A 9,188-nucleotide genomic window follows, 5' to 3' on the forward strand; every position below is an offset into this window, starting at 1 on the left:
AATGAGCTCTTCTTCTTCCTCTTGTGCATGCATCGCTTCCACTTCTAGTGTACAAAGACTGTGACCCTTGATGGTGTGAAGTGGATTGATGTCAAGATCATACTCTTGCAGTCCTGTCATCCAGTTTGCTCACCTTTCACCTAGATCTTGTTGAACAAACAATGATCTGACTATTGGGTGCAACACAAAGGCTATGCAATGATTCTTCAATAGTTAGGGTCTGAAGTGTTTCACCACCTTGTATACAACATATTCCGGTTCATCCACGATAGGATAATTGAGCTCTGGTCCCTACAAGCTTTCACTCATGAAGGAGATGGGTCGTTCGTTGTTGAGCTCATCCCTCTGAGTGAGCATTGCAGCGAGTGAAGTGTCATAAGTGAATGTGTAGAGAAAGAAATATTTATTAAAATCTGGATTGTACAACACATGTGATTTTTCTATTGCCTACTTAATACAGGTGAATGTGTCCTTTTCCTTCTTCCCATAGCTGTAAACTGCATCCTTCTTGATCATATCTTGTATGGGTTTGACAATCTGTGCATAATCAGAGATTAAATTTCTGAGGAAGTTGATCTTTCCTAGGAAGGATTACATAGCTTTCTTGTTCATGGGATGAGGAATCTATGTGATGGTCTAGACTCGGTCCGGATCTACATTGATCCCACCCTTGGCAATGATGTTTCCAGGGAGGTTCCCCTCAGACACTGCAAAGACGCTCTTCTTTGGATTCAAGGATATCCAGAACTTGCGACATTGCTCAAGGATGTTCTTGAGATGGCACAGGTGGTCTGACCATTTTCTAGAAAAAATTGTTACGTCATCAAGGTAGACTACCATGCTCTGTCCGATGAGCCCATGGAAGGTGATGTCCATTATGCGCTGAAAAGTTGTGTTTGCATTTACCAGCTCAAACGAAATTCTTCAATAAGTGAAAATACCCCACTTGGTATGAGAAGTTATTTTAGTCTATGAGGATTTGCTACTAGAACCTGATTGTATCCCAAAAAACCATCTAGTAGAGAAAACATTTATGGTCTAGATACTGTTTGCAAGATGTGTTCCATGGACGAAAATGAGTAATTGTCTTTGTCCGAGGCACAATTCAGATTTTGGAAAGCAACGCACAGGTGGATCTCCCTAGATTTATTTTTGATAGGGACTAAGTTTGAAACCCATGTATAATGATGAACTTTGTAAATGATCCGAAAATCCAATAGCTTAGTTAACTCTTTCTGAATGAGGGGCTCTAGCGACGAATGTACTTTCCTGAGCTTCTGCCGAAATGGTTTGGCCCCTTCCTTGATTGGGATGATGTGTTCAAATATTCGCGTGTCATATGTTTCTAATTCATCATACGTCCATGTGAATGAATCAAGATATTGTCTGAATAGGTAGACAAAGGCTTGTCACTCTTTTGGTGTGCAACACATACTGAGATTCACGAACTTCAGATATTTTTATGTTATAGATTAATTTGTTCGTGCATTAGTATGGAACTATGGGTTTTAGTGTTCCTGGGTCCCTTGAAGAGGTTCTGCAAGTCACATAACTTCTTGAGTGAAACCACACCCTTGGGGATGAGGTTGCCTTTACTTGCATCAGTTGTGTCTTGCAAAGACTTCTCGTGCTCATCTTCATCTATCGTTGTGTCCTTGAAGATATCAGTGTTGGCCATGAAATGCAGTATTTATTCATCATCACCAAAAAAACATAAATTAGTGATGTTGTTAGGAATAGATGGATTATACAAAATCTCAACATAAAATCTATCCCTAAGCGGTATCAGCCTAGCATCTACATTTTCTAGAGCATCTATAGCCGCATTACACATTCCTGGTACATAAATGATATATAAAGCTTGGAAGTTAGAGATAAGTAACCATACCTCTTGTTGGTAACTCTTAGGATGAGGTGAAACACAATGTATGTTGTTACGTATCTGACGTACCACGATCTCTGAATCACCTACCACTTTCAGCATAACAACGTTGAAGCTGTTGGTTTTCTGTAAGCCAAAAACAAGTGCTTCATATTCGACAGTGTTTTTAATGCACTCGAACTCCAAGTGGCTTGAGACTAAGTGTTTCCTTTGCCTTAGGTCTATCAAAACACACCGGCTCTAGAGCCATCCTGTGTCTTGGATCTATCGAAATACAAGGTCCACATGTCATCTGTACAAGGATCGCTTGCCACACTAATACTACTAACATTATTACTACTATTGTTACAATGTACTATATAGGTTTCATTTCCATCAGTTGGGAAGGAAGGAGACCCAACTGTGTGTCTGGTGGGGTGGGGCTTGGTTGTGCAAGATAACACCCCAGTTGCCTTTCCAGAAAGCAATTGTTGAACATAAGTTATTTGAAATCCAACGACTCATTTTCACCATTTAAGGGAGTAACGTTATGTTTCATATATCTCTTCGACAACACTTGGATCTAGTTTCTCTACCCTTGTAGGGAAGCCATAAGTGTGACCAGTCCATAGCAAAGTATCCTTGCAACTTTTTGGACCAGTCTCTGTTGAGTAATAAACCATATGCTTGCAAGATGTCCATAATCACAATGTTAATGCACTGGTGAACTCGTCCATCAAATGACAACCAGATGATCACATCCTGAAGTTCACCAATGGCTGGGACACACATTTTGTTAAGTAGATGATCTATACAATTTTACTACTCCATTGAGCATTGATCATGTTAGCAATAAAGAGTGGGATGACATTGACTGATGCGCTAGAATCAACCAACAGTTTTGGACATTGAAGTTGAATATTTCAAATGATAACAAAAATAATGATTGAGTTCGCTTCCTCCATGTGAAGTGCATTAAGCATGGATGCAAGTGATTCAGGAGACTTGCTTGGTCCCTTATTGGAAGAGGCAACACTATTTGTGGATGTTTTCCCTAGTGCGTGCAAAAGAATATCCATCTGATCCGTGAGCTTGGTTAACTCATAAAGAGATATGTTCACACAAGTCTTTTTCATATCTTTAACAATGTTGTAATCTAGAGTGGGAAGACACACCATTTGTCCAAGGGTAGACTTGTGTTCATGTTGTCTGGTGGGCTACTTTTATCTTTGCTGCTCATGGACGTACTTTTAGTTGTAACTGTCTTTCCAGACTTGCCTTGTGTTTTTTGTGTTGAGATGACCTGTGGGTCCACTTTTCTGTGTTGAGATGACCCATGGGTCCACTTTTCTGAGCAGATGTTGTCTTACTTTTTTCTCTCGATATCTCAAAAATAGTGGGGGCCCCTTGACTCCTCAAACCATATCGACTGTTTTTCTTTGGGGTCAGACAATTGCTCAGAGGCTCCTTATTGGTGGTTGTCTTCTGGGTAGCATTAGAACATTGATAAATGTTGATTACATTCCCAACACTTAGAGCTTAATCAGATGCATCAGCTTCCTCTTCATCTTCATCCTCAGGTTGAACCTACACACTAGCTTTAAAATGATCAATTAGCCTTGTAGCCATGGTGCTCATCACTTGGTCCATTCTAGACAAGTCGTTTTTGAATGTCGATCTTCATGGACCGTGCAGAAGTGCTGCATCGCAATTTGGTCTAGGTGGAATACAATGTTAGATCTATGTGCAAATTTAGTTGGGTGGCTATTGCTACTACCTGATGTCACATTCTTCTTCTGCGCGAATTTGGGAGGCCTCTTTCTCACATCTGTCTTGTTCGTCCATTGCTTGAGTTCAGACACCTCGGTTGTCAAGGAATTGACGAGACAAGTAATGTTCTCAATTTCACTTGCTTCCTTTTCGTTTACCTTACTCACAGTAGTGTGATACCTCTTGCCTGTTGTTTGGGCAAAGTGATTTCCTATCATTTAATTGTCAACCCAGGGGTTTCGTAAAACTTGTGAAGCATGTGTGCACTATATATGCTAGAAATTATCTTTCAGTTTAGATCAATCTAACTACAAAATAACAAAAACCAATTCATCTAATCTATGAAATCAAATAATAAAAATGAAATTCAACTAACCTATGAAATAAAAAACAACTAATGTATACTTAGTTACTCCAACATCCAATTATGAAGTGTTACCTTCTTGAGATGAGGTGTAAGCAACTATTTATACATTAACTTCTAATGTCCTAAAAAAGCAAGTAAAGTGTGCAGAAAATAACTCAGTAATTGCATGTGTTCAATATTCAACCATTCAATATTGAAATATGATTAAATCAATTTCTTGAAATGATCTTTAGGAATATCAGTTAATGCAATTAAATGAGGATCTTAAAAGCAAATATAAAGGCATGAAAAAGTAAAGCTCAATGATTGCATAAGTTGAACATTCAATCACTCAATTTGAAGTCACCTTCTTGGCTTGATCCTTGATTCAATTATACAATGAATTGATGGTTTGATCTAATAAAGTAAATAATAGAACATGAAAGGAAACTAAATAACTCTAAGCCCCTGCCTCAAACTTAATCCAATTAGAAAATACATGAATCTTCCCTATTGAAATGTTTTTAGAAAGAAAAGAATACACAATTATGCTAAAGCTAATACTAAGAAATCAAATGAACTTTAATCTATAAAAGCAATTAAATCTCACTATCATTAGATGGCCATTCCAATGGTGTATGATGATGGAAAGTGAAGAAGCTCCATATACAAGCATAACCAAATCAAAGTGAACATCACTCATGAGAATGGTGCCAAATCCAAATTCTATATTCAAAACATGAGCATTTCCCCAACTTTACACATGCCTTTCAAAGGAGAAGGCTCTCCTATTTATACAAAAACATAAGAAGGCTCTCCTTATTTAATGAGGATCCACTAAAATCTCATATAGTTACAACCAAATAGCTCATAATGAGACACATATCCCCTAGGTGTCTCACAGAGTTCTAATCCAAATAGGAAATGATGAGACACCTCATAGAGTTACAATCCAAATAGGACCCATATCCTTCTTTGACCTTTATCCAAATCTCCTTTGAAGGGAATTCGAATTTGAGCATTGGAGGCCACATAAGGGTGCCTTGGAAGCTTCCAAATAACATAAATATGTCATGAAACTCAAGCCACATATATAGATACATGAAACCATGTTAATTTCCTAGTTTTTAATCATAAATTCACTTTAAACACATAAAATAAATAACTTTGGTAAATAATGATCCTAACCCATATATTTATGAAAATGGTGGCTAATTAAAGGCTATATGGTTATGGAGATGTGACATGTGAGTGAAATGGTGGTGATAAAGGTGAAAGTGGATGTCATTTTGAAGACATTTTGGAGGCCTAACATACCCCCCTACTAGAGCAATTTCATGTCCTCAAGCAAATATTGCATTAATTCCTTTGATTTGCTTGCAACGTCTTTGCTTTTGAATGAGCTTGGCTTATATCATATGTCCTTAAACTTTGCTTTTGAAAGATTTATTTATTTTTGCAAAGTATTCCTTGTCATACATTGAATTGCAACATGTTTGGTTGGTTCTTGTGTTTCAACCAAATTCTAATCAGTATTGATTATTGTGTTTCAATACCTTGTTTCTTTTTGTTGCAACAAGATTCATTGAACATATTTAAGAATGCATCTTTAGGATCAGCCATATAGTGTGCTCTTAATCTAGGCATTATTTGCAAATCATATAACTTTTTGAACCATAATGCAATCATAATTGATTAGGACAAGTATGTTACAATGAAATGAAAATGTGTGATGGTGTATGATATATGAATATGTAATGATGTCCCTTCCCCCCAACTAAAGGTATGACAATGTGAAAGAGGAAGTGAGGAATTTCCCAAAGTTACAATTTTAGTATTTTAAGGAATTGTATGACTAAAAATTAGAAAATCACATAGCTTCATTTACCTTCGATGTGCATGAGTTTTGGAAATTGAAGAGTGTGGCTGATTTTAGATCATGGAATGTAGAACTCATTTGCTTCTTGGTTGCATAAATGGTGGATGAGGTTGTGAAGTGGATTCTTTATTTCTGCTACTAAATCTGTTGTATCTGCTGCAAAATGCTGAGATGATATAGTCTTCAATCGCTATGAAACTGATGGTACAACTCTAGTCATGCGAATAAATGTGTCAGTGTCAAGCATGAAGAGAGGCCATTAGATTACCAACCATTAATGAATGTCGTTAACCAATGTGAGACAAACTAGCCATTAGTGTCAACGAGTGCCAAGGTACCTATGTACATCTTGCGAAGGGCGAATAAGTGAGATAATGTCGAGCCACTTGTAAGATCCAACGATCAAGGGACATTGATGTATTCCCATGATTGTTGGTGAGAGAGCCTGCCATTAAGGCATACAAGCCTCAAGGTACTAATGAGGACTCTAGCCTTGGACCTAGATAATGTGTCGATGTTGATAGGCCAAGGCTTGTTAGAAGGAAGGCCTTAAGGAATCCTCCATCATCTAACACGAGCGTGAAACAATGATTTGAAGGACTATGAATGGAAAATTTTGCAGTGGATCAAGGTTTATTTAGCATAAAGGAAAATGACAAGTGAATGGAAAGTAAAAGGACAAATCAACATGTAAGTGAGCTGAATGTCTTTATGAAAATGGTTTATGAGTTAGTGAAAACAAGGTAGGAAAATATGAGATGAGAATTTTATTGACTGACTAAGTGAAATGCAATGCGACTGCAAAGGAAATGAGATGAAGGTTTTATTGATTGAAGGAGTATGGATGCAATGGAAAAACTGAAATCTGAAAGGCTTTCATTTGCTGGATATGATATGCATTAGCATGTGCTCATGAATTGATGTTTCATCCCTATTGCTACTCTGATCATTTTCTTGTGAAATAAATGTGGTCTTTGAGAGACACTATTTGCTTATGGTCATCTGTGCTTCCTCCTGGAACCTGCAAAAAACTAGTACTTCTTCTCCAATGGATTGTAATGTTATCAAAATAGAGAGGTGATCAATTTCTCTGTTAATGACATTTACATAAAAAAATAAGAATCGATACTATTAAACAAGTTCGTGAAAGAAAAGCAGAATTATTTTCTAGCTGCAAAATTGTTGATTAGCTGCAGAATCACCGTTTAGTTGCAGAATAGAATTAGCTATAGAATTGTCGATTAGCTGTAGAATCATTGTTTAGCTGTAGAATGAAATCAACTGCAGAATGTGTACAGTTTCTGTAGCTAAAATTATGAACAAACAACCCAAGTCAGTAAATAACCAAAAATGAATTCAAAGAGCAAGAAACAATGTTGTGGTTTACTAGAGCCAAAATCCAGTGATAATTGCAATTCCTCTTATTATCAAAATTTATTTATTTATTTATTATTATTTGAATATCCGAAACTCTATTTAAAAAAAAAAAACCCAATTACAACATATCATAACATGAACATAATCTTAACCCTTATCGTAGTTTGAACAAAATCCAATAATTATCAAGGCTTACTTAAGCTCCGGGAGCAACATCCTGAATCTTGCTTTGCAAATACTCACCATATTCAAGGGCATAGTCTATTTGGTCTGCACCAGGGGGATGCCTGCCCTTAATGTAGTTGTAAAGCCATGATATGGCAGATAAGGCTGCCAGTCCAAAGCCTCCTGCAGACAAGAACCCTGCAACTGCTACAAACAACACAGTTGCTATTGGTATCAATATGGGACTGAAGAAAATGAGAACAAGAGTGAGAACCACCATCCCTACAACCGTTCCAGTTAATATGAGACCAGTTAAAAGAAGAAAAACTGCACCAGAAATGAACATGGTGATGAAACCCAAGATCTGGGTTGAATTGGGCGTATGATCATGAATTTTCTGCATCAGTCCCTGATACTGATCAGCCACCTCAAATGCTTAAAAACACTAAAAACCCATGAATTTGGCAAGTTAGCCGCTGCAGCGTTAAAATTAAGTTCATACAACAAATAGTTTACAGGTTTGAGGGTGACTTGGATATGCTGGGCAATGGGGATATGGTCAACTCTCGGTTGACTGGTGATGACCGTGTGACAAAGAGAACCGACTGACAATGACCTGCTGGCTATGAAGAGAGATGAGGAAATGCATGTTTTGAACACCCGTGCCATGTTCAAACATTTCATTGTGAATTGATTCATTCGAAGCTGCTTTTTTCTGAATCCATGGATTTAATGACAGACAATCACAATTGTGTTTCCTCAAACCAGCATAGCATCCCAAGAATCGGATTTGATGGTCGCACTGCTGTCTCTATGCATTAATTTCAAATCTGTTTTTTTCTCACGTAGTCAATGACATAGTGTCTCGAAGAATCCCAGATTTCTCTCAAATTGTTGCGAAATTGAGGAAACCATTTCTGCGTTATCTAATTCACCCTATTCCCGAAAAAAACCCATATCTTGTTTTTCCTAAATTTGTTTTCATTTAGCTGTAATTTGCATTTAAAATTTGACGTTTTTTCAGTTTTGCATTTTCTAGCAATGTTGATCAGCAATAAAATTCATTTCTGGCAATTAAAAATGAAATGGTGGTAAAGATTGACTGCGAGTTTTCTACCCAAAAATCTAAATAAAATCTCCATGTGCTATTAAACCCATAACCGCTGCCAACAAAACAGACTTTTAAACAACTTATCCATACTCGGAAAATCGTAAAACATGCATTGAGATTGGTATTTAATTTGAACTCGACTCTTGCCCAGGTCTGCAAATTCAAACATTTTTTGTCAGCGCACAAGTTTTCATTCTTCCAACCCCTTCATAACTCCTTCTTTGTGGATTACTCATTCGCTACCTCTTGAAGCTCCGCATGTCCATGATTCTCTACATGGTTGATTTTGCTTTAAACGTGAGTCAAACTTGTGTCCTGCAAACAACAGTTACATTCTTGGTTGCAGGTTGAATTGAAGCTCAAGCCACTTGAATTTGATCAGCCTTTGTTTTACTTTATATTTCGTTCATGGTTTTTGTTGTTTGCCACAGATTTGGGAATTCGACGGAATAAAATGCAGCAAGTAAAAAAAATTATTCACTGGAAGGCTACGCAAACTTACAGCTTGGAGTCGCCAAAAACAATGCCATCATTTTGACCTTCGTTTCCAAGTATTTAACGATCTGCATTATGTCTACCTTGGAGTTTTTTTCATTAACGTGTATGCAAATGGTTAATTTGTTGTTGTTTCTTTCTTTCTCTCTCTCTCTCTTTTTTTTGAATAAATGTTTTGTTTTTA

At 37.1% G+C, this 9,188-nt stretch overlaps 1 pseudogene; it reads right to left on the reverse strand.

The window, feature by feature from the left end:
- Positions 1 to 7,429: 7,429 nt before the first annotated feature.
- On the reverse strand, positions 7,430 to 7,819 carry LOC149167990 (oleosin pseudogene; annotated as a pseudogene).
- Between the last annotated feature and the right edge of the window lie 1,369 nt (positions 7,820 to 9,188).

The sequence above is a fragment of the Pinus tabuliformis genome, chromosome 5_1 (assembly GCF_031772625.1).
Source record: "Pinus tabuliformis cultivar Carrire ecotype Pingquan chromosome 5_1, CPIR1, whole genome shotgun sequence".
Taxonomy (NCBI): Eukaryota; Viridiplantae; Streptophyta; class Pinopsida; order Pinales; family Pinaceae; genus Pinus; species Pinus tabuliformis.